This window comes from Schistocerca cancellata, chromosome 1 (genome assembly GCF_023864275.1).
Source record: "Schistocerca cancellata isolate TAMUIC-IGC-003103 chromosome 1, iqSchCanc2.1, whole genome shotgun sequence".
NCBI classification, from domain to species: Eukaryota; Metazoa; Arthropoda; class Insecta; order Orthoptera; family Acrididae; genus Schistocerca; species Schistocerca cancellata.
The window spans coordinates 286157215-286181326 of NC_064626.1; the positions used below are offsets into that span (position 1 = coordinate 286157215).

The following is a 24112-nucleotide window of genomic DNA, read 5'->3' on the forward strand; positions in this document are numbered from 1 at the left end:
TTTTAACGAGAATCCGTCACAACAAAATTACGTATCAAGTAAACGTGTCAAGTTACTTTTATTTCGAGTCATCAAGAACAGTGGAGATAAATGTAGAGAACTATTCTGCTTCGCTATTATTTATCGTTTCATTAAGATAGAATTCATGTTCTACAGAGTAAGGCTTTTTATTTGTCAAGAGAACACCGTGCTGTTGCATTATTACACCTACCACAGAACCTCAACTTAGTACTGTATACAGGGCGTACATGAAGTCCGCGAACACTTTCAATTATTTATTGCATAAGAACATTGTACAGATGTCATACGCGTTGCATTTTGAAGAGAAACCCAAAAGTGTTATAAGAACTATCAGTGACCCAGCAGACGTCAATACGGTGATCGAATTCTTGCCATACCCGTCGCAGCATGGCATCGTCGACTGTGGCAGTCGCTTCCCGTGTTCTCTCCCAGAGCTCTGCTACATCACATGGAACAGGCGGTACATGCACCGGATCTTTGTGTCCCCACAGGAAAGTCACTCGGAGAGAGATCTGGTGATCGGAGAGGCCATTTCATGAAACAGCCGTCCCCATCTGTAGCACGGCACTAGCGCTGACTATCGGTAAATTACCGAACTATGCTGTGGCGGTATACACGAGGGGGAAAAAAAAGCTTTAAGGGTTTCTCTTCAAAATGACATATGTATGATATCTGTACAATGTTTGGTTCTTGTGCAATAAATAATTGGAAGTGTTCCCGGACTTTATGTACACCCTGTATTATGGGATGATGTACAACTACTTTCTTACAGTAAATTCTGATCACGTTTGACGGAACAGCTCCAGGCATAATGTGTGATACGGAAATTACTATTATATATTTGCATTTTATGCTGCAGTTGGGCAATTATGGAAACTGTACTTGCGTTGCACGATGACAACGTTAGGCGTTTGCCAGAACATGCATACTTCGCCGCTATTCTGCTGTCAATTGTTCAAATGTCAGGGTCAATCGCATGCTACAGCACTAAGCGTTAGGAACAATGCAAAAATCTCGCAGTGCTGTCCTGGACTGGATCCAAGTGGACCATGCAGCTGGTCTCCTCTTCAACTGTTCCGGTGTCAAGTGTATATGGCGTGCGTTCCTGAATGTTACGAGCTGGGAATGAAAGGCAGGGAGAACGTAAACCCGGTGCCACTGTAACGCCGACGTTTTTGAGGGCGTACAACGTCCAGGGGCGCCACAATGGTCGTACTGGCCAATTCCCATCAAAAAGAAAGAACGCCGAATAAAATTAATTTGATAATTACAACCACAAATTCGAGTTTCCTAAGTTATTTAGAACTCAGTGATAATAATCTTAGACCGGATGTATCTTTAATTAACAAGCCATGAAACTAAACCTACCATTTCTTACAGGGTAATTTTTCCCCAGTCAATGAGTATCACCAACGGATTGCTCACATGGAGGACCATCATATGGAAGGGGGGGTGAGTAATTTTCGCTTTCTCCAATTGGTTAATGTAGAAATGCTCAAAATGGCGAAGATCCTTAACATTTCCCAGTCGTTTCGTTTGAATGTAAGGTGAAGCCACGCGATGGTGCACGCACACCAGTTTTCTCTCGTTAGGAGAATTCGCGCCCCAACAGGTGTCCCAACCTGGGAGGCAGAGAGGCCAAGCCGCCCTCCGCGCCGTGGCTGCACCAACAGTTCATTTCCTCACGCTGTCATGATGGCTGCTGGGAACGATTTGTGAACTGCGGACGCACGTTCTGCATTTTAATCGTTTATTACTGTTAATATTTAATGCCGCCGAGGCAAAATAAAGATCTTAACTATTGCTATTTTGTGTACTCAGCATCTTGCTAATCCTGGATCTATGCATCTGCCATTTTGGTTACTATCGTTTTCGAACTGTAATTAATTGTTGTAAACAAACTTCATAATGGAATAACTATTGTGAGGCTGTTGTCAGTATGTTGAACTGTTTAAAGATACTTCTACGAGAAGATCTGGAGTAGAAACCAGAACTTTATCCTTATTACATGTTTCCGTGCAACAAATATTTTTTTCCTCAATGACGATCAGTTACTACAGAACAGGATGCCGAAAGACATTGCTGAATGAAAACAGGGAAAGTAAGTTATCTTTTTTACATTGTTATCTTCAAAAGATGATGGCGGTAACTCTAAAGTTGCAGGGCTTAGACGTTTTAAGAAGATCTGTATCATGTCACAAACAGTTCATGTTATCATTGTAAATATTAGCAGAAACACCCAAGAATTCAGAACGTTATGTTTCTGTTATTGATTTACCGTCGTATGTTATTTCGAATAGTTTGGTTAGACCTTGTGCTGCACTGAACTACATGTATTAAATACTTCAAATGGCTCTGAGCACTACGGGACTTCTTAGGTCATCAGTCCCCTAGAATTTAGAACTACTTAAACCTAACTAACCTAAGGACATTACACACATCCATGCCCGAGGCAGGATTCGAACCTGTGACCGTAGTGGTCGCGCGGTTCCAGACTAACGCCTAGAACCGTTCGGCCACTCTGGCCGGCTACGTGTATTACTTTTTCTCTAAATCCATTAACAGTCCATTTACAGAGAACCAATTAATTTTCAAGAAATTATTGTTTACATTGTCAAGAAATTATTGTTTACATTGTCAAGAAATTATTGTTTACATTGTCAAGAAATTATTGTTTACATTGTCAAGAAATTATTGTTTACATTGTCAAGAAATTATTGTTTACATTGTCAAGAAATTATTGTTTACATTGTCAAGAAATTATTGTTTACATTTTCAAGAAATTATTGTTTACATTTTCAAGTTTTGAAGTTACTCCACTAGGCCAGTTGATAATTCTTACATTCTCTGCACAGGGAGTTATTCTGCAGACTGGATATATGATGCAAAATCATTTAGATATGACAACAAGAGCAAGCCCAATATCGATCCCTGTGGTACATTTGTAACGATTATTCCAGATTCTAAAGATGCTTTTTGAAAGCGTGGACTCCTCCAGTTTCTTAGTGGAAACACATTGGATCCTCTTATATAGTATGAAAATAGGTTAACACACAACATGAAAAACACCATATTCCGAGTCTGAGTTTCCCTAGAACAATACTGTAAAATACACAATCAAATACTTCAGAAAAGTCACAGAAAATACTTGTTGGCAATATTTTTCATCCAAACTTTATAATATCCGACAAATGTACTGAAAAATTGTGTGTTCTGTGTAGACGCGATTTTGAAATCGGAACTAAGTTTAATTCATTTTGAGATGTGTGTTATAGTGTATGACTTTCCAGTACCTTCGGTAAGGAGATAAATGGTAATACTGGTCTATAAGTATTAATCCCTCCCCTACCTGCTTTGTATATAGGTCTCACAATACTATATTTACTTGTCAGGAAATATCACCTGCGACAATGATTGGTTGAAAATTTGGCTGAAAATATTGTGTCTATGCGAGGAAAGACAGAGCACTGAAAGATCTAAGTCGAAACAAGTCCCCGGGAGTAGACAACATTGCGTTAGAACTACTGCTAGCCTTGGGAGAGCCAGCCTTGACAGAACTCTACTATCTGGTAAGATGAGACAGGTGAAATACCCTCAGACTTAAAGAAGAATATAATAATTCCACTCCCAAAGAAATCAGGTGTTGACAAGTGTGAAAATTACCAAACTATCAGTTTAATTCGTCACAGCTGCAAAATACTAACGCGAATTCTTTACAGACGAATGGAAAAACTGGTAGAAGCCGACCTCGAGGAAGATCAGTTTGGATTCCGTAGAAATGTTAGGCAATACTGACCCTACGACTTATTTTAGAAAATAGATTAAGGAAAGGCAAACCTACGTTTCTAGCCTGTGTGGAATTAGAGAAAGCTTTTGACAATGTTGACTGGAATACTCTCTTTCAAATTCTGACGGTGGCAGGGGTAAAATACAGGGAGCGAAAGGCTATTTACAATTTGTACAGAAACCAGATGGCAGTTATAAGACTCGAGGGGCATGAAAGTGAAGTGGTGGTTGGGAAGGGAATGAGACGGGGTTGTAGCCTATCCCCGATGTTATTCAATCTGTATATTGAGCAAGCAGTAAAGGAAACAAAAGAAAAGTTCGGAGTAGGTATTAAAATCAATGGAAAAGAAATTAAAACGTTGAGGTTCGCCGATGACACTGTAATTCTGTCAGAAACAGCAAAGGACTTGGGAGAGCAATTGAACGGAATGGACAGTGTCTTGAAAGGAGGATATAAGATGAACATCAGCAAAAAGCATAACGAGGATAGTGGAATGTAGTCGAATTAAATTGGGTGATGTGAGGGAATTAGATTAGGAAATGAGACGCTTAAATTAGTAAATGAGTTTTGCTATTTGGGGAGCAAAATAACTGATGATGGTCGAAATGGGGAGGATATAAAATGTAGACTGGCAATGGCAAGGAAAGCGTTTCTGAAGAAGAGAAGTTTGTTAACATCGTGTATTGATTTAAGTGTCAGGAAGTCGTATCTGAAAGTATTTGTATGGAGTGTAGCCATGTATGGAAGTGAAACATGGACGCTAAATAGTTTGGACAAGAAGAGAATAGCTTTCGTAATGTGGTGCTACGTAAGAATGCTGAAGATTAGATGGGTAGATCATATAACTAATGAGGAGGTACTGAATACGATTGGGGAGAAGAGAAGTTTGTGGCACAACTTGAAGAAGGGATCGGTTGGTAGGAGATGTTCTGAGGCATCAAGGGATCACCAATTTAGTACTGGAGGGCAGCGTGGAGGGTAAAAATCGTAGAGGGAGACCAAGAGATGAATACACTAAACAGATTCAGAAGGATATAGGGCTGCAGTAGATACCGGTAGATGAAGCTTGCACAGGATAGAGTAGCATGGAGAGCTGCATCAAACCAGTCTCTGGACTGAAGACCACAACAACATGCGAGGAATAGTTGAGAGTATGAGGCAGTGCTTCTTGTCTATATTCTACTGCTTTATTACTTTATTTTCGTCACACGTGTTGGTCACGTGCATTCTACGAAAGAGCAGAGGTTATGAACTATCAGGAAAACACTAATATGTATAAATATTTAGCCATAATTTCTTTCAACATGATATGACCATATTCGATATACCATTTCTTGTCACATTTGCGAACAAAATAAGTGTAAATTGAAACTTGTAGCCCATCTTCATAGCACTCATATTTTACGACAGTTTACACTGTCATCGTATGGCAACTTCTCCTGTATCTTTCAGTTTACACTTAAATTTTATTTGTAAATGTGACAAGAGACATATAGTTTTTGTTCATGCCATGTTGAAACTAATGATACCTAAGAGGTTTATAGAAGTGTCTGTCTTCTAATACTTGGTCCTTGTACAGCACTTTTCCAAATGACGACTGACCGAAACGCGTCGTGAAAGTAATAAAATAATAATTGTGGTCAAGAAAACAATCGTATGTGAATAATAACTATGACAGGGTCTCTGCTACGTAGCAGAGTGTTACGATAAACTGAACTCTTGTCCGTAAACATGTCGCTTCATAAATCCCCGTCCGCCTATACAGGTTCTGGTTTCCCAAGATTTCTCTAAATCGCTGTAGACGAATGCCGGGATGGTTCCTTCCCCAATCTGAGCTTGTGCTCCGTCTCTAATGATCTCGCACCCTACGGAACCGTTACAGGTTGTTCTACGGATGCCAATTTTACACCATGTTTCCAAGTCTAACTTAAGGTGACATGATTTTTTTAAACTGACTCTGGCGTCAGCTCACTGATGCTGACGGCAGCCAGGATGAAAGGCAAGACTCACCAACAGCAGTGACTCTGGTGGTAGCCTGTTCCGGACCGGAGTCTCCAGGTCGCGCCGGATCGTCGCACGCATCGCACACACAACTAGCAACAGTGTAAACCGCAGACGCACACACACATCGCTGCTCTCGCACTGTGGCCTGCCTCGACAGCGCGGCGAGACTGAGGCACGCTCGCCCCTCCCGCGCCGCCTAGACGCCCCTCCCCTCTCTTCCACGGAGTGTCACCACCAGCACCTCCAGAGACCGTTAGCGAGGCTGGGCAACGCGCACGGCAGAAACACTACAGCGCCTGCCGATCCTCTCACGTGCCACGCCTGTTCTCACACTTCTCATCTGTCAAGAGACGGCAATCGGATGCGCCACGAAAAGCGAGTAGTGGGTGGTAAATACTCAAAAGCACACAGCTTTACGATGAAATATTAACAAAGTTAATTAAGGCATGTTCTTGCGAGTTTAGTACAATTCTAAGTTACTCGTGTAACCAGTCAATTATAACTGGGACATTTCCTGACTGGCTAAAATATGCACATGTTAAGCCTCTATTCAAGTAAGGGGATAAAGAGATACCATCAAACTACAGACCGATTTCACTTTTGCCAGCGTTCTCAAAAATTTTAGAAAAAGTAATGTACAGGCAGCTTCTCAACCATCTGTCCACAAATAACATGATCAAGAACACAGTTTGGATTTCTGAAGGGTTCTGATATCGAGAAGGCTATTTACACCTACAGTGAAAATGTACTTAATTCATTAAATAACAAATTACAAGCTTGTCAAAGGCATTTGATTGTGTGAACCACTACATCCTATTAAATAAATTAGAATTTTATGGTGTCACAGGCAGTGCTGCAAGATGGTTCAAGTCATACCTCGCTAACAGGAAAAAAAGGGTGTCAGTGCAAGGGACTAGTGAATTAAGTCATCAGTCATGATCAGAATGGAAAAAAATTACATGTGGTGTCCCACAAGGATCCATGTTAGGCCCATTGCTTTTTCTTGTGTACATTAATGATCTCTCATCAGTTACACTGCCAGAAGCAGGGTTAGTTTTGTTAGCAGATGACAAGTATTTTGTATGTCGAGTGCAGTTCTAGAAAGATCTGCTGATGATATTTTCATGGATATTAATAAATGGTTTAAAGCCAACTCACTGACATTAAACTTCAAAAGACTCACTATATGCAATTCAGAACCTGTAAGGTGTTTTCACCCAGCATATGCATAGAGTATGAAGAAAAGGAGGTAGAAGAGATTGACAGTCTTAAATTCCTGGGATTACAACTTGATAATAAATTCAGTTGGGAGGAACACACCACAGAACTGCAGAAACGCCTTAACAAATCTGTATTTGCAATTCGAGTGTTAGCTGACATAGGAGACATAAAAATGAAAAAGCTTGCATACTTTGCCTACTTTCATTCCATAATGTCATATGGTATAACATTTTGAGGTAACTCTTCAAGTCAAACAAAAGTTTTTCAGAGTCCAAAAGCGTGTAATACGTATTATTTGTGGAGAAATTCACGGACGTCATGTAAAAACCTCTTCAAAGAACTGGGTATACTAACTACTGCGTCTCAGTATATTTACTCCTTAATGAAATTTGTCCTAAATAATATATCTCTCTTTCCAACAAACAGCTCAGTTCATACATACAATACCAGGAACAATGATCTGCACAAGGACTTAAAAGCACTTACTTTAGTTCAAAAAGGGGTCCACTACTCAGGAACACTCATCTTCAATTATTTGCCAGTAAACATAAAAAATTTAGTTACAAATAAAGATCAGTTCAAAAGGAGCCTGAAAGACTTACTAGTGTCCAACTCCTCCTACTCCATTGACGAATTTTTTAATAGAAACAAATGATATATTGTATATATTCATACTATTAGTATTGTTATTTCAGCTTTTCTTAAAAAAAAATTGACATGTTCTACATCCACGAGGATCTCAGCACGGATCTATGGAACGAAAAATTAATCTAATCTAAAGCATCACTGAGAAGATAGTCGTAGACTTGAGCGAAGTCTTCTGCGCAGTGGGGAAAATACACAGATTTCGCATTTTGTTACGACCGACACACTTGTGTTTTGTGTCTTACTTAACACAGGACACACGAGTTGTAAATGAAGTAAAACTGCGCGAGGACAGTTCGAAGTGGCTGCGTCCGTCGACGCTGACGCTGTAGCCATGGCTCCCGCCACACGGGGACTATCTGTAACTGAGAAAGAGATTTGTGACCTAAGTGTGGAGGGTACGGATTTGAATTCCCAAAGTGTGAAAAATTTCTAGAACACATTATAGGTTCCTCATTGAGGGGTAGGTATTACCCAACCACTCAAAAGCCTCAAAATATTCTCTTTGTAGTTCGAATTGGAACCCAAAGGTACATCAGAACTTTAAAACTTTTTGCACATTCAGCTCATTACCTAAAACCGGTAGTAGATCGTTAGCCAGGCAGGCTTCTGCTGTTTTCCTTGAACAAACGGCCAATCAACTTGTGGCGCACTGTAACTGGCATCCCAGAAGCATCACAAGCCGGAGATGCTTCTTCATATATCAAATGGCGGTAACCTATTCTTAGTCATATCAGGGAGTTATATCTCCATGTGACTGGAATTATGTCTGCCATGGCCCTACAGTATGCTTCATCCAGTGTACCTTCCTGACCTGTATTTCCGGGCAATCCTCCTCCCACAGACACAAGCTTATTTTTAAGGTGTAACAATGGTACACAGCATTACCACGTCTAACACAGGCGTACTTGACAGCATTGTCAGAGCGCTCATTTCCATGGGGGACACCACGAGCTCGGTACATCAATGATCCTTTTTCCTTGACGCTAATGAAGAAGGTAGTTTTGAACATTCTGGACCATTTTGTCCACTGGGGTATATTTCCTGAAAACTAGTGAGGGTACTAAGGAAAGCTGAGAATACGAGGGATGCTAGGCCTCCATCTCATCTCATTCGTGCAAGAGCGTAAAGCTCTATATCGAAGACTAATTTGAGACGCCAGAGGACACTGCAAGTCAAAAGTCGAAGTACGCGACTGTCCCAGATTGCTTTAAGGCAACGTGCAAACAGTCCTAAAATTACAGCAATAATTTAGGATTAATGAAGCGATTGTATGAAATCGTGATTGGGAGTATTTGATTTCTTGTACCGAGTCAAATCCTAATAAACGCGTAACTGCAGTCTTAGCCATAGTGGTTCCCTTCTACCATCCTTTGGTTAAGACATTCATCATATCTGCCAAACAAATTTTTGAGGTGCTCTTCTGCAGTATCGCAAAAGGTTTAGCTGTCCCTGAATGATTACGGAAGATGTGCTCAGATGCTTTTCGGACAACAATATTAAATAATGACGATTTGGGTAACGATTTTATCTTACAAGCTTGTCGCACTGTAATGAACTCGGGATCAGTGCAGCTTCAGCGCATATATTATGTACGGGGCTTTTTCCGTCTACCAGAGAGCCTTGATCTTTTGTGATACCTTTGTTCAGAATCATAGCTTGTTGAATAATTCGTTCGGTACAAAGAGTGAACAAACCAAATTATTCATAATAAAGTGTGTAACTGAAATACATCGTCTCCACACACTATCATACCTAATACCATTGCTTAAGTCGCTAATGGATGCTTGTGTGATGGCACTCGACACGGAGGCAGTCAGTTCCAAGCCAGGTCAGTTCCGATGGATATGTGAAAGGAATGGAGCACACTGGATAAACTAAATGATTCCAATATTTCATTTCAAAACAGAGAAAAATTCCGAACCAAAATTAAAAAAGAACTTTCGAAAGAAGTAACTATTTCTTTAAACGCTCTTCCATAGCACTATTTCTTTTTTAAACGCTCACTGTAAACAAACTACTTGAGAAAATTTCTGGGCTACCACTGCTTTAACAACGACAAATGATAAACTTCAAAAACAATACTAATATCACCCTTCAATAGCGCCTTTGATGGGTCGATTTTATAAACTTTTAAGGACACACTTGTATGCTTATGTAGATGTACGTAGGAAGTAAGTTCTGTGAAGTACACTTAAGGGCGAAACTGATTTTTGCGTGATGCGTCACTGCCGAGTAACATACCACGATCAAACTTGGACCATACATACAAACAACTGCTGTAGTATAGTGGTAACTGAAAGAAGTACGCAGTGAGACTGACGGGAACAAAGTTTCATTCAAAGACAGTAATTACACTAAAGTCGCCGCGAGTTATGGTGGTCACCTGAACATTACAAAACCGAGACATGGTTCTTAATAGGGTGAGAGATCACTACGAAGGGCAATGTATGCTCTGCAACGTGCTCCCATGCTGGCCACAGGGAGTTCCTGTCATAGGACGCCCCATTCCTCCACCTGCTCGGTTTACAACTGTTTGATGCTCGTTAGTGCAAGCGAACGTGCTGCTGCACATCTCCCCGACACACTCAACATGTGTTTAAGTCTGAAGAACAGGCTGGCCAGTCCATTCACCTATCGTTCCAACACCACCTCCAACTGCGTTGTCAGGCTTTGTCACCCATAAAAATGAATTCACCCCTCAAAAGACGCACATGGGGGAAACACTGTAACGACACAATAATGTTGACCGAAAGGTAATATCTTACTACTTTTCTGTGAAGTAACAGACATTTTTGTGACAATATTAACATATGGTTTTATTGATGTATAGGTACTCCGATGTATCAATATATTACAGTGATATGGTTCATGTGTGTATTCATTTCTGTGAGACTGTCGTAATCTTTGACTTATTTGTAACCGTTTTGGCGCGAATGCGCACAGAGCAGTCCTTGTTTCACTTTGCAGAAGTTAGGTTGTTATTTCGCTTTGTAAAAGAACAGTCAAGTCTTGTGTTTGGTTAAAGTGGAAATTAAATATATGAAGATTGATACAAAACTGTTTTCTTGATGATGTGACAATTAAGAAGAAGTATATGTGGATTTACAAGAAGTTCAATAAAAATTTGGATCGTGAACACCAAGTTAAAAATTATTTTTACCATACCATTGTTCTGATCTGGGATTGTTTGATCATTAAGAATTTCCTGAAAAACACATTTGTTAGGTAGATCTGGACCACACAGATCTGGACCTTCTAGCAGTCAAAGTGGAGTCACTCTAGAATCAACAAGATGAGCCATAACTTCGACGAAATCTACGTGGGAATCCATTCAAGATAAGTGCCAAAATTAATGACTTTTTACAGTGACTTCATTATTTCCATTCTGACGATACCATCCACTTTGTTGTTGCCCGATAAAGCGAACATATGCTGCGTGAGCAACATTATCAATCTGATTTCTAACCTACTTTGCAGGTGGTGGTATTGTTAGACAGGGCGACGTTATTGTGACACTGTTTTATTTCCCCATGGGCGTCTTTTCATAGGTGCATTGGGCCCTGACTTCCTTTTTATGGATGGCTACGGGCGACTCATCGAACAGCGCAGGTGGACAGGCTCTTGGAACGAGAGCATATTCGGCGATTGGACTGCTCTGTTCATTACGACTTAAAACCCATCGAGCACTTGTGGGATGCTTTGGGGGACGTACGGCAGCACGCCCATAAACATCAATGACCATGTGTCTCATTGCGTATTTCTTCCAGTTACCTTCTGCACCAAGCGGTAGCAGTTCTTTGTATGTATGGTGAATGTTTCATCGAGCTACGTTACTTGGCACTGACATATCACGCGAATGTCATATTCGTCCTTACGTTTTGCTCACCAATGTACGTTATGGTGATACGTAGCGTACTGCTGGTGGTTGTTGTTGTTGTGGTCTTCAGTCCTGAAACTGGTTTGATGCAGCTCTCCATGCTACTCTATCCTGTGAAAGCTTCATCTCCCAGTACCTACTGCAACCTACATCCTTCTGAATCTGTTTAGTGCATTCATCTCTTGGTCTCCCTCTACGATTTTTACCCTCCACGCTGCCCTCCAATACTAAATTGGTGATTCCTTTATGCCTCAAAACATGTCCTACCAACCGATTCCTTCTTCTAGTCAAGTTGTGCCACGTACTTCTCTTCTCCACAATCCTACTCAGTACCTCCTCATTAGTTATGTGATCTACCCATCTAATCTTCAGCATTCTTCTGTAGCACCACATTTCGAAAGCTTCTATTCTCTTCTTGTCCAAACTATTTATCGTCCACGTTTCACTTCCATACATGGCTACACTCCATACAAATACTTTCAGAAACGACTTCCTGACACTTATATCTATACTCGATGTTAACAAATTTCTCTTCTTCAGAAACGCTTTCCTTGCCATTGCCAGTCTACATTTTATATCCTCTCTACTTCGACCATCATCAGTTATTTTGCTCCCTAAATAGCAAAACTCCTTTACTACTTTAAGTGTCTCATTTCCTAATCTAATACCCTCAATATCACCCGACTTAATTCGACTACATTCCATTATTCTCGTTTTGTTTTTGTTGATGTTCATCTTATATCCTCCCTTCAAGACACCATCCATTCCATTCAACTGCTCTTCCAAGTCCTTTGCTGTCTCTGACAGAATTACAATGTCATCGGCGAACCTCAAAGTTTTTATTTCTTCTCCATGGATTTTAATACCTACTCCGAATTTTTCTTTTGTTTCCTTTACTACTTGCTCAATATAGAGATTGAATAACATCGGGGAGAGGCTACAACCCTGTCTCACTCCTTCTCAACCACTGCTTCCCTTTCATGTCCCTCGACTCTTATAACTGCCATCTGGTTTCTGTACAAATTGTAAATAGCCTTTCGCTCCCTGTATTTTACCCCTGCCACCTTTAGAATTTGAAAGAGAGTATTCCAGTCGACATGGTCAAAAGCTTTCTCTAAGTCTACAAATGCTAGAAACGTAGGTTTGTCCTTCCTTAATCTAGCTTCTAAGATGAGTCGTAGGGTCAGTATTGCTTCACGTGATCCAACATTTCTACGGAATCCAAACTGATCTTCCACGAGTTCGGCTTCTACCAGTTTTTCGATTCGCCTGTAAAGAATTCGTGTTAGTATTTTGCAGTTGTGACTTATTAAACTGATAGTTCGGTAATTTTCACATCTGTCAACACCTGCTTTCTTTGGGATTGGAATTATTATATTCCTCTTGAAGTCTGAGGCTATTTCTCCTGTCTCGTACATCTTGCTCACCAGATGGTAGAGTTTTGTCAGGACTGGCTCTCCCAAGGCCATCAGTAGTTCTAATGGAATGTTGTCTACCCCCGGGGCCTTGTTTCGACTCAGTTCTTTCAGTGCTCTGTCAAACTCTTCACGCAGTATCATTTCTCCCATTTCATCTTCATCTACATCCTCTTCCATTTCCATAATATTGTCCTAAAGTACATCGCCCTTGTATAGACCCTCTATATACTCCTTCCACCTCTCTGCTTTCCCTTCTTTGCTTAGAACTGGGTTTCCATCTGAGCTCTTGATATTCATACAAGTGTTTCTCTTTTCTCCAAAGTTCTCTTTAATTTTCCTGTAGGCAGTATCTATCTTACCCCTCGTGAGATAAGCATCTACATCCTTACATTTCTCCTCTAGCCATCCCTGCTTAGCCATTTTGCACTTCCTGCAGATCTCATTTTCGAGACATTTGTATTCCTTTTTGCCTGTTTCATTTACTGCATTTTTATATTTTCTCCTTTCATCAATTAAATTCAATGTTTCTTCTGTTACCCAAGGATTTCTACTAGCCCTCGTCGTTTTACCTAAAAATAAATTCCTACCAAAAAGTGGCTTAGGAGGAAGAGTTGGTTTTATGACGACTTAGATAATGATGCTGTAGATGATAATGATGCAGGCAAATATTGCTGCTGCCGCTGATGTATGCAAGTAATGATGTAGAAGAATGATGTGATTGGATTATTTTGATTTGGGACGATCAACAAGAGTCAGCAGCGCACTTGCGGTGCCCCAGTTGAGTCGACAGGAGTCGGGTGGCATTTCGTCTCTAGTGACGTCACGCAGGCAACACTTTTGAGCTTACTCATTTATCTCTGGCGTTCGCGTCGGAGAGTAGGCTGTTGGCAGCTGTCAGGCGCGGTGCGGGGGCACACGTGCCGCAAGGCGCGCTCGGGCCGTCCAGTTGGCCGCTGCCGCCAGATCAGTGACCCCGTAGCCAGCAAGGACGGCGGCTGTCCGCCCGCTACATTATTCATGAGAGCCACCCGTGCTCCCGTAATGACGTATGTGCCACAACAAAACAACCACTACTGTACAGGACACTAATGAGCCGCTGCAGCCACTGCCCTCCAGCCGAGGCAAGTTCTGGACATCATTTTCAGCCGGATCAGCTTCCGATGCCTGTTCTCCCTGGTTTATCCGCATTCTACAGCTCTAAGCTCACTTCACGTCAATGTCGACTAAAACGAACAACTAATGAAGTAGACGGTCAATGACTAACAGAGGTATCGTCTTGTTTACACCATCACACGTATTGTTCTACTAACAGGCGTATTTCACTTTCATTTAATGTCTGCTTCACTGTATAAAATATATATCAGTGGCGATAAACACACTTTCAGAAAAATATCATCGGAAGACTGCAAGAGCAGACAAGCGCGGGAATTATCGCACAATCATCTTGACAGCTCACGTATCGAAGCTGCTGACAATAATATACAGAAGAATCGAAAAGAACATTGATGATCTGTGTGACAATTTTGGCTTTCAGGAAGTTAAAGGCAGCAGAGAGGCAGCTCTCACGTTGTCGTTATAATGAAAGCAGAACTGAAGAAAAAACACGACACGTTCAGATCGACTTAGAAAAAGCTTCAGACACTGATAAATGGTGCAAGATGTTCGAAATGCTGAGAAAAATATATGTAAGCTACAGGAAAATACAATATGTACAAGATATATTATGGTACAAGATACAATATGTACAAAAATGGAAAACCAAGAACGAAGTGCTCGGGTAAAAAGGGTTGTTTTGTTTCGTTCTAGCGTGCAAAAACAGCTAAGGTCATACGTCAGGAACGTAGGTCACGAAGACGAAAAAGGAGTTAAAAACGACTACACGTTATGCTCAATCGACAAAAGGAGACAGCTAAAACAGGGACCTTCTCTTGGAGAAAGTGCTCCAAGATACGCCATAAGACAACGGAGGTCCTGGAATAAAGGTTATACGTCCATCATATTGATACGACGGATAAAAAGTAAAACGCTGTCAACAGCCCGCGCGCTGTTGGCTAAAAAGGCAAATAACTCTGACAGCAAACAAATTACAACGTAAGTGGCTAAAATGAAGAACGATGGTCCGTCAGGAGATGGCGAACCATCGGAGGTTGATGACAATGGGAACAACGTAGCGGGGGATCACCACTTAACAAATGGCGATGGCTAAAAAGGCAGTCACCAATACGCAGCGTATTGGAACACGTCTCCTTGCGGCGAGAGGGCCGAGAGGAAGTCGGCCATACAGTTGGGAGAGGTTTAATTCCGCGGAGCTTGTTCCCATGAACGGAAGATGCCAAAGTGACACCATCTGCCGACAAAAGGCAACACGGAGATTATCCGAAGGAAAGGAAGAGCTAGCAGGCCAAAGGAGGATTGATTGATTGACAGAGGGGTTATGGGACCAAACGGCGATGACATCAGTACTGTGATTCCAAAGTGAGTTACAGAAGAAAAAAGGGTCTGCTAAGAATGGACGGTCCAGTCAGAGGAGTCAAATTATAAAAAAGTCCGAGAAGACTACAAGAAGTCCCAACCACAACCTACCTGCCCCTGCTCCAAGACTAAAGTGGAACCTTATATCTGGAAGTAAAACCCACTTTCACAGAGGAAACTAAGGACGACTTCAGTCCTCCGTGAATTGTCTGGTAATATTAAATTTAAGGAATTGGGAAGACTATACTTAACACAAAGGGCAGAAGGAAGGAGACAGCCTACCAATATGTGAGATATTATCAGTCTGGTTCCACAACCACATTCCGGGGGGGGGGGGGGGTGAGTCGTTACGCAGTAGGAAACCAGGGGAGAGCTGGGTATGACAAATGCGTTAACAGCATGAAATAGTGGACTTCTTCCGAGAGGAGCGGAAGGAAGAGCGCCAAACTGCAGTAGACTTCTTGATTGTGGAGAGTTTATTACTATGAGCAGTAGCACTCCAGATGGCATTCCACTTTTGGACTAAGAGAGGTTTGACGTGGATCCGCATATCCGTAACTGGAGTCATGAAAGGAAATGGAGGGGGGGGGGGGTGAGAGTATCTGCTTCTTTAGCCAAATGGTCAGCCAATTCATTTCCCTAGGATGCCCAAATGGATTGGCAGCCAGAGAAAGACGACTGAACAGGCGGCACATGGGTAGAGAGGTGGTCATGGATAGCAGAGGCCAAAGGGTGGCGAGACTAGCATCGGTATATAGCCTGCTGGCTGCTTATGGAGTCTGAACGAATTAAAACACTGTGGAGGAAGGCCTGAGAAACAAAAAGGAGGGCTCTGTGAATGGCTAGAAGCTCTGCTGTGAACACACTACGTGACCTCAGCAATAAATGGCGTTCGAAGCCAGTAGGAAACGCGAAAGCATATCCCACCTTATTGATTGTCTTAGAACCATCAGTATAAAAGATGGCACATAGAAGACACCGGAGACAGAGACCCTGGAACAGCGTGGCACCATCCAACGGAGGGTATGGGAGGAAAGAAATGGGGTGCAGTCCAGTGAGGAGAGATTGAGGTCCCAACAGAGGGAAGTGACACACATGCCAACTGACAATCCTGCCCATGGCCGGATGTTAGGATTGAGACCTCCCTCATTGACAAAGAGCACAGGGTACAGAGTATGGTCAGGTAACTGGCGAATGGCGATTGTGTAAGAAACAAGGCGTTGGCTCCATCTGATGTGTAGAGAGGGAATCCCCACTTCTGCGAGGAGACTAACAACAGTACTAGTGTCAAAGAAACCAGTAGCCAGACACACCCCACAATGATGGACAGGGTCAAGGAGTTTCAAAGTGGAAGGACCTGCGGAACTATAAACCTGACTACCATGATCTAATCTGGACAAGACCAGAGCATGGTAAAGATGGAGAAGAGTGAAACAGTATGTTCCCCAAGATGTGTGGGCCAGGAGGTGGAAAACATTAAGCTTCCACATACATTGTGTGTTTATGTGGCGAATGTGGGGCAGCCACGTCAGCCTGTTATCGAAAATAAGGCCCAAGAAACGAGACTGTGCTAGAACATCAAGAAGCTGGTTGCCTAAATAAAGTTTTGGGTTGGGATGTACTGTAGGTCGATAACAAAAGTGCATAACCCGCATTTTGGAAGGAGAAAACTGGGAGCTATGGGCGGTGGCCCACGCAGAGGCCTGTTGGATGGCGCCTTCGAGCTGGTTCACAGCAGATGTTACCGAGTGGGAGCTGCACCAAATGTGAAAATCGTCGACGTACAATGCTGGGGTAACCAGAGGCCCAACAGAGGTCACAAGCCCATTGATGGCAATGAGGAGGAGTGTGACACTTAGCACGAAACCCTGTGGGATACCATTCTCCGGAATGTGAGGGATGCTGAGTGAAGTGTCAACTCGAACCCGGGAGAGCCAGTAAGATGAAAACTCATGGCTAATAGTCATAAGGGGACCATGGAAGCCCCAGTCATGGAGGTAACTAAAATGTGATGGCGCCAAGCCATGTCTTACGCCTTATGTAGGCCAAAGAAGACTGCAACAAGGTGCCTGCAGTGAGTGAAGGCCTGTTGGATGGCTGATTCCAATCGGAGGAAATGGTCGTTCGGAGATCGCCCTGCCAATGAAGCCACACTGATACGGGGACAAAAGGCCCCAAGATTCGAGCACCCAACATAATTTGAAGTTGACCATCCTTTCAAGCAGCTGTCTACAGACATTGGGTTTTTCCTGGGCTTAAGGACGGGGATAACTATACTGTCTCGCCATTGTGACTGAAAAGCACCTGTGAGTCAAATGTGGTTGAAGGCCCGGAGGAGCTGTTGCCTCTGGGGAACGTCCAAGTGTTGGATCATCTGGTTGTGGATGGACTCTGGGCCTGGAGCTGTGTCTCGTGTGAAGAGCTAAGAGCCTGCACCAATTCCCATTCAGTGAAGAGTGCATTATAGGGCTCAATGTGGTGCGGGATGAAACAGGGGGGGGTCTGCTCAACTCTGTTTCTGCTGGAGCAAGCTAGTTGGATAGGAAGAGGACAATGATGCCGTCGCGAAGAGTCACGAGGTGGTCTGGAAGGACCAATGGATCAGTGCACAGAGCATCTTTGAGGTTCAGACCCTGGACAGTCGACTGTCACTGGCAGCCCAGCAGCCTATGGAGCTTGGATCAAACCTGTAATGAAGAGGCATGCGTCCCCAGAGAGGAAACATAGTGCTCCCAGCATTCCTTTTTACTCTGCTTAATAAGGTAACGAGCCTTAGCACAGAGACACTTAAAAGTAAGGAGGTTGATCTGTAAAGGGTGTACCGGTCGATGTCGAGGAGGAGCTGTGGATAGGGAGACAGCAGTACCAGCAGCATGAAGAATAGTTGCAGAGATGCATTGCAGGACTACATCATCAATGGAATTCGAGGGGGAGGTGTGAAATGCACAGCAGACTTATATGAAGGCCAATTGGCCCTGCGGAATGCCCAACATGGGGGCCTGTCTGCCTGGCGGCAGCAGGGGAACGATAGAATCACTGGCAAGTGGTCACTGTCACAAAAGTTATCATGGGATGAGCAATATAGGGAAGCCACAAAGGCAGTGGAAGAGATAGTGAGATCGATAGCAGAGAAGGTGCCATGAGCAGCAGTGAAGTGGGTAGGGGAACCATCATGGAGAAGGCAGAAATTGAGATCTGTGATAAGTTCGTCGATTAGGATACCCCTATCCATTGAAGTGACACTCACCCACAGTGGATGGTGGGCATTGAAGTCCCGAAGGAGGAGAAATTGGTGGGGATTGTTGAATTAAGGTAGACAGCGCAATGTAAGAAGTGGCCTACCTGGAGTGAGGTAGACATTGCAAATGCTGATTGCCAAAGTCATGTGCACTCTAACTACTACTGCTTCCAAGTTGTTATGTAGGGGAATCCAGTCAGTAAGGACATCATAGTGAACCGAAGTGCAGACCCCACCAGAAGCTACGCCGGGGCCAGCTTGTTTCCGACACAAACTGACAACCACAAAATATTGGAGAGTGGTTATCACGAAAAAGAGTTTCTATAAGAACAATACAGAAGGCAGGATAGGAGGAGACAAGGTGTTGCATTTGTGGTAGGTGACTATAGTATCCACTGTAATTCCACTGGATGATTGTGTGGCGAGAGTCCAGGGTAGCCATGAAGAAACCGTGGAGGAGGTCATGTCACTTTGTCAGTAATGGTCACCGACAAGGATGGGGTGACATCCCCAAATATCACTCAGGATGAGAGGGGGAAGATGGCACCTCTGGTGGCACAGGGGGGCGCATTGTCTTGGGATTAATGGTTCTTGTTCCTCTCTTTCCGAGGTGGGGAGGGCCGGGCACAGGCGGAGTACAGGTTTCTGCAAGATCTGAAACTGAAAGAGAGCTGGAGACCTCGGAGCGCACAGATGGTGCGCTTCATGGCCGAGTGGTGGTAAGAGTCTTCTGGCCTGAGAGAGACCAGGGAGAGAGGTCCCAGGAGGGAGCCCTTTCACTGGCACATACCGAAGAAGGGGGCTTTTCCTCGAGTGGGGAGGGGAGAGAGGGAGGGGAGGGAGGGGAGAGAGGGAGGGGAGGGAGGGGAGAGAGGGAGGGGAGGGAGGGGAGGGAGTGGAGAGAGGGAGGGGAGGGAGGGGAGAGAGGGAGGGGAGGGAGGGGAGAGAGGGGAGAGAGGGAGGGGAGAGAGGGGAGAGAGGGAGGGGAGAGAGGGGAGAGAGGGAGGGGAGAGAGGGGAGAGAGGGAGAGAGGGAGGGAGAGAGGGAGGGGGGAGGGGAGAGAGGGAGGGGAGAGAGGGTTGGGGAGAGAGGGTTGGGGAGAGAGGGTTGGGGAGAGAGGGTTGGGGAGAGAGGGTTGGGGAGAGAGGGTTGGGGAGAGAGGGTTGGGGAGAGAGGGTTGGGGAGAGAGGGTTGGGGAGAGAGGGTTGGGGAGAGAGGGTTGGGGAGAGAGGGTTGGGGAGAGAGGGTTGGGGAGAGAGGGTTGGGGAGAGAGGGTTGGGGAGAGAGGGTTGGGGAGAGAGGGTTGGGGAGAGAGGGTTGGGGAGAGAGGGTTGGGGAGAGAGGGTTGGGGAGAGAGGGTTGGGGAGAGAGGGTTGGGGAGAGAGGGTTGGGGAGAGAGGGTTGGGGAGAGAGGGTTGGGGAGAGAGGGTTGGGGAGAGAGGGTTGGGGAGAGAGGGTTGGGGAGAGAGGGTTGGGGAGAGAGGGTTGGGGAGAGAGGGTTGGGGAGAGAGGGTTGGGGAGAGAGGGTTGGGGAGAGAGGGTTGGGGAGAGAGGGTTGGGGAGAGAGGGGGGAGGGGAGGGAGGGAGGGGAGAGAGGGGGGAGGGGAGGGAGGGAGGGGAGAGAGGGGGGAGGGGAGGGAGGGAGGGGAGAGAGGGGGGAGGGGAGGGAGGGAGGGGAGAGAGGGGGGAGGGGAGGGGAGAGAGGGGGGGAGGGGAGGGGAGATAGGGGGGGAGGGGAGGGGAGAGAGGGGGGGAGGGGAGGGGAGAGAGGGGGGAGGGGAGGGGAGAGAGGGGGGAGGGGAGGGGAGAGAGGGGGGAGGGGAGGGGAGAGAGGGAGGGGAGAGAGGGTTGGGGAGAGAGGGTTGGGGAGAGAGGGTTGGGGAGAGAGGGTTGGGGAGAGAGGGTTGGGGAGAGAGGGTTGGGGAGAGAGGGTTGGGGAGAGAGGGTTGGGGAGAGAGGGTTGGGGAGAGAGGGTTGGGGAGAGAGGGTTGGGGAGAGAGGGTTGGGGAGAGAGGGTTGGGGAGAGAGGGTTGGGGAGAGAGGGTTGGGGAGAGAGGGTTGGGGAGAGAGGGTTGGGGAGAGAGGGTTGGGGAGAGAGGGTTGGGGAGAGAGGGTTGGGGAGAGAGGGTTGGGGAGAGAGGGTTGGGGAGAGAGGGTTGGGGAGAGAGGGTTGGGGAGAGAGGGTTGGGGAGAGAGGGTTGGGGAGAGAGGGTTGGGGAGAGAGGGTTGGGGAGAGAGGGGGGAGGGGAGGGAGGGTTGGGGAGAGAGGGGGGAGGGGAGGGAGGGAGGGGAGAGAGGGGGGAGGGGAGGGAGGGAGGGGAGAGAGGGGGGAGGGGAGGGAGGGAGGGGAGAGAGGGGGGAGGGGAGGGGAGAGAGGGGGGAGGGGAGGGGAGAGAGGGGGGAGGGGAGGGGAGAGAGGGGGGAGGGGAGGGGAGAGAGGGGGGAGGGGAGGGGAGAGAGGGGGGGAGGGGAGGGGAGAGAGGGGGGGAGGGGAGGGGAGAGAGGGGGGGAGGGGAGGGGAGAGAGGGGGGGAGGGGAGGGGAGAGAGGGGGGAGGGGAGGGGAGAGAGGGGGGAGGGGAGGGGAGAGAGGGGGGAGGGGAGGGGAGAGAGGGGGGAGGGGAGGGGAGAGAGGGGGGAGGGGAGGGGAGAGAGGGGGGAGGGGAGGGGAGAGAGGGGGGAGGGGAGGGGAGAGAGGGGGGAGGGGAGGGGAGAGAGGGGGAGGGGAGGGGAGAGAGGGAGGGGAGGGGAGAGAGGGAGGGGAGGGGGAGAGGGAGGGGAGGGGGAGAGGGAGGGGAGGGGGAGAGGGAGGGGAGGGGGAGAGGGAGGGGAGGGGGAGAGGGAGGGGAGGGGGAGAGGGAGGGGAGGGGGAGAGGGAGGGGAGGGGGAGAGGGAGGGGAGGGGGAGAGGGAGGGGAGGGGGAGAGGGAGGGGAGGGGAGAGAGGGAGGGGAGGGGAGAGAGGGAGGGGAGGGGAGAGAGGGAGGGGAGGGGAGAGAGGGAGGGGAGGGGAGAGAGGGAGGGGAGGGGAGAGAGGGAGGGGAGGGGAGAGAGGGAGGGGAGGGGAGAGGGGAGGGGAGGGGAGAGAGGGAGGGGAGAGAGGGAGGGGAGAGAGGGAGGGGAGAGAGGGAGGGGAGAGAGGGAGGGGAGAGAGGGAGGGGAGAGAGGGAGGGGAGAGAGGGAGGGGAGAGAGGGAGGGGAGAGAGGGAGGGGAGAGAGGGAGGGGAGAGAGGGAGGGGAGAGAGGGAGGGGAGAGAGGGAGGGGAGAGAGGGAGGGGCTGGGGTAAAGATGAGGGAGGAGGGGGAGGAAATGTAACAGAGGCAGAAGTTGAAGATAGTGACACCGGATGGAGTCTCTCATACTTTTGGCGAGACTCAGCGTAAGACAGGACATCCAAAGACTTCTATTCTTTGATCTTCTTTTCTCCCTTGTAAGTCTGGCAATCTGGCGAGCGAAGGGTGTGGCAGTCAGCACAATTGACACACACGTGACAGAACATAGGGCTTCCCTCATGGAGTGGTTGGCCACAGTCACCACACAAAGGGTCTGCCGTACAGAGGGAAGACATGTTCGAAACACAAGCACCAAAAGCACCGCATAGGTGGAGGGATGTGCGGCTTGACGTCACATCTGCAGCACATAACCTTGCCAAGATGATCACAGGCACGATAAGCTGCGGACTGGGTGGCGGAAGCTTAGATGAACAGCCAGACAAAGAAGAATTGGTTGCAATAGCTCGGTGGCCCGTGTGCACCTTGCAAAAACTCACGAAAGAACTGTGAGCCCCTTTGGCGGACTGAAGGAGGAGGACTGCAGCCTTGGCAATAGCGTCAGCAGCCTCATTTCCTTTCATACCAATGCGACCAGAAACCCACAAGAACATCACAGTAGCTCCCTCACCAGCAAGTGGAAGCTTTCTTGGACCTGTTGCACTAAGGGCTGGATGGTGTGCAGCACACAGAGGCTCAGGAGAGTTTGAGCAGATGACAATTTAAAAGTCTGTATCGCCGGATGTACTGTGGTCATGGTACAGGAAGAAGAGCTGTGCACTAACATGGATCAGTGTTCTGAAAGCTGATACTGAAAATCTTAGGTGCCAATGATGGAGACACACTCGGCATCACAGTCAGTCCGAGAGCAATCAGTTTATATGAAAGTACTATCACAATGTTCCATGTGAAGATCGAGAAACTAATGGCGATAGAACGACTCTGGAGTAGGGTCCTTAGGATGCGAATGAAGTCCAAAGTGAATAGGAACTTGCACATGAAGCCAAAGTGGTGAAGGGTTCACATCTATTGGGAAAGTGCCAAGTAGTGTTAAGTTTTGCTGCTGGAGCAATAGCTGAAACTGAACTCCAGGAAGTAGCAGAAGAGATATGCCCCATACTGGCAATCAAAGGAGTGATCAAAGGAGGAGGCATAGGATGGGTGATCGGGCATGGCGGGCTAATGGAATGCCTATTTGCTGAGGAGAAAATCCCGGCTATCGGACAGCAGTAGTTTGGCAGTTTCTGGCCAGGCCAGTGTAAAATGCGTCAGTGGCCAAACGGATGCCACGTTGGTGGACTGTACTGACACAGCATGAAGATAGATGGACGTGCAGATGCATAAATGGAACAACCATAGTGTATTTTCGAACAGACAATGGAGGATGGTGGCCTGATCCGCTCCCCAGGAAGTAATGCTGACGACACATAGGACATTGAGGAACGGCATACAGCAGGAAGCCAGGTAAGACACATGGGAGGACCAAGGGAGTTTCCGATCGAGCATGAGCCCCAATAATCATAGTTTTATCGAATGGAAGTGCAATAGGCCCAAGATGGAAAAAACCAATTGCGCCGCCAGAAATTCATGCAAATGGTTTTTTCAGTGGAAAAGCGAAAGCCATTGTCGATGCACATTGAGTAAAGACGATCGAGACAATGCATAAGACGTCGCTCAAGGAGACAAGTCCATAGAGAATTGGCATATGTGCGTCAACAAAAATCCTTTGACATGTCAGGGTGGCCAAGAATGTTTGCAATGACTAATGCCCGCTTAATGTTATTAAAATCCTCCTGACACTGATCCCATAACGAAGGCATATTTTTATTGTATTTTTTTACTTTTTTTTTTTTTTTTTTTGCAACAAGTTAGGCAATGCATCACTGTTCATCAGTTGTATGAATTTACGAAGAAAAGATACTAGTCTTAAAAAAGCTTTTACTTGGTTTTTATTCCTTTGAGCTGGACAATTGCGTATGGTATCAATTTTTTCCGATCAGGTAATATACCTTGTACTTTCTCCCTACCAAAACTAGACTTTTTTAAATTGGCTGTTACTCTGTGATCTACAAATCGTTGAAGCACCAGTTCCATCAGCCTGATATGTTCTAACCAAGTGGGTGTGGGTATTAGCATGTCGTCTACATAAACAGTGACTTT

The 24112-nt window shown here is 46.0% G+C and overlaps 1 protein-coding gene across 3 annotated transcripts in view; it reads right to left on the reverse strand.

The window, feature by feature from the left end:
* The window catches only part of LOC126171351 (kelch-like protein 26), a 343678-nt gene that overhangs the window by 195504 nt on the left and 124062 nt on the right, over positions 1 to 24112 (reverse strand). The window contains exon 1 of one of the 3 annotated variants that reach the window (XM_049920793.1): positions 5819 to 5963. The exons of the other annotated variants lie outside the window; for them this stretch is intronic. The gene's annotated coding sequence lies outside the window, so the exon portion shown is untranslated. Of the gene's footprint in view, positions 1 to 5818; positions 5964 to 24112 lie in introns of those variants that run through there. 3 annotated transcript variants of the gene reach the window in all.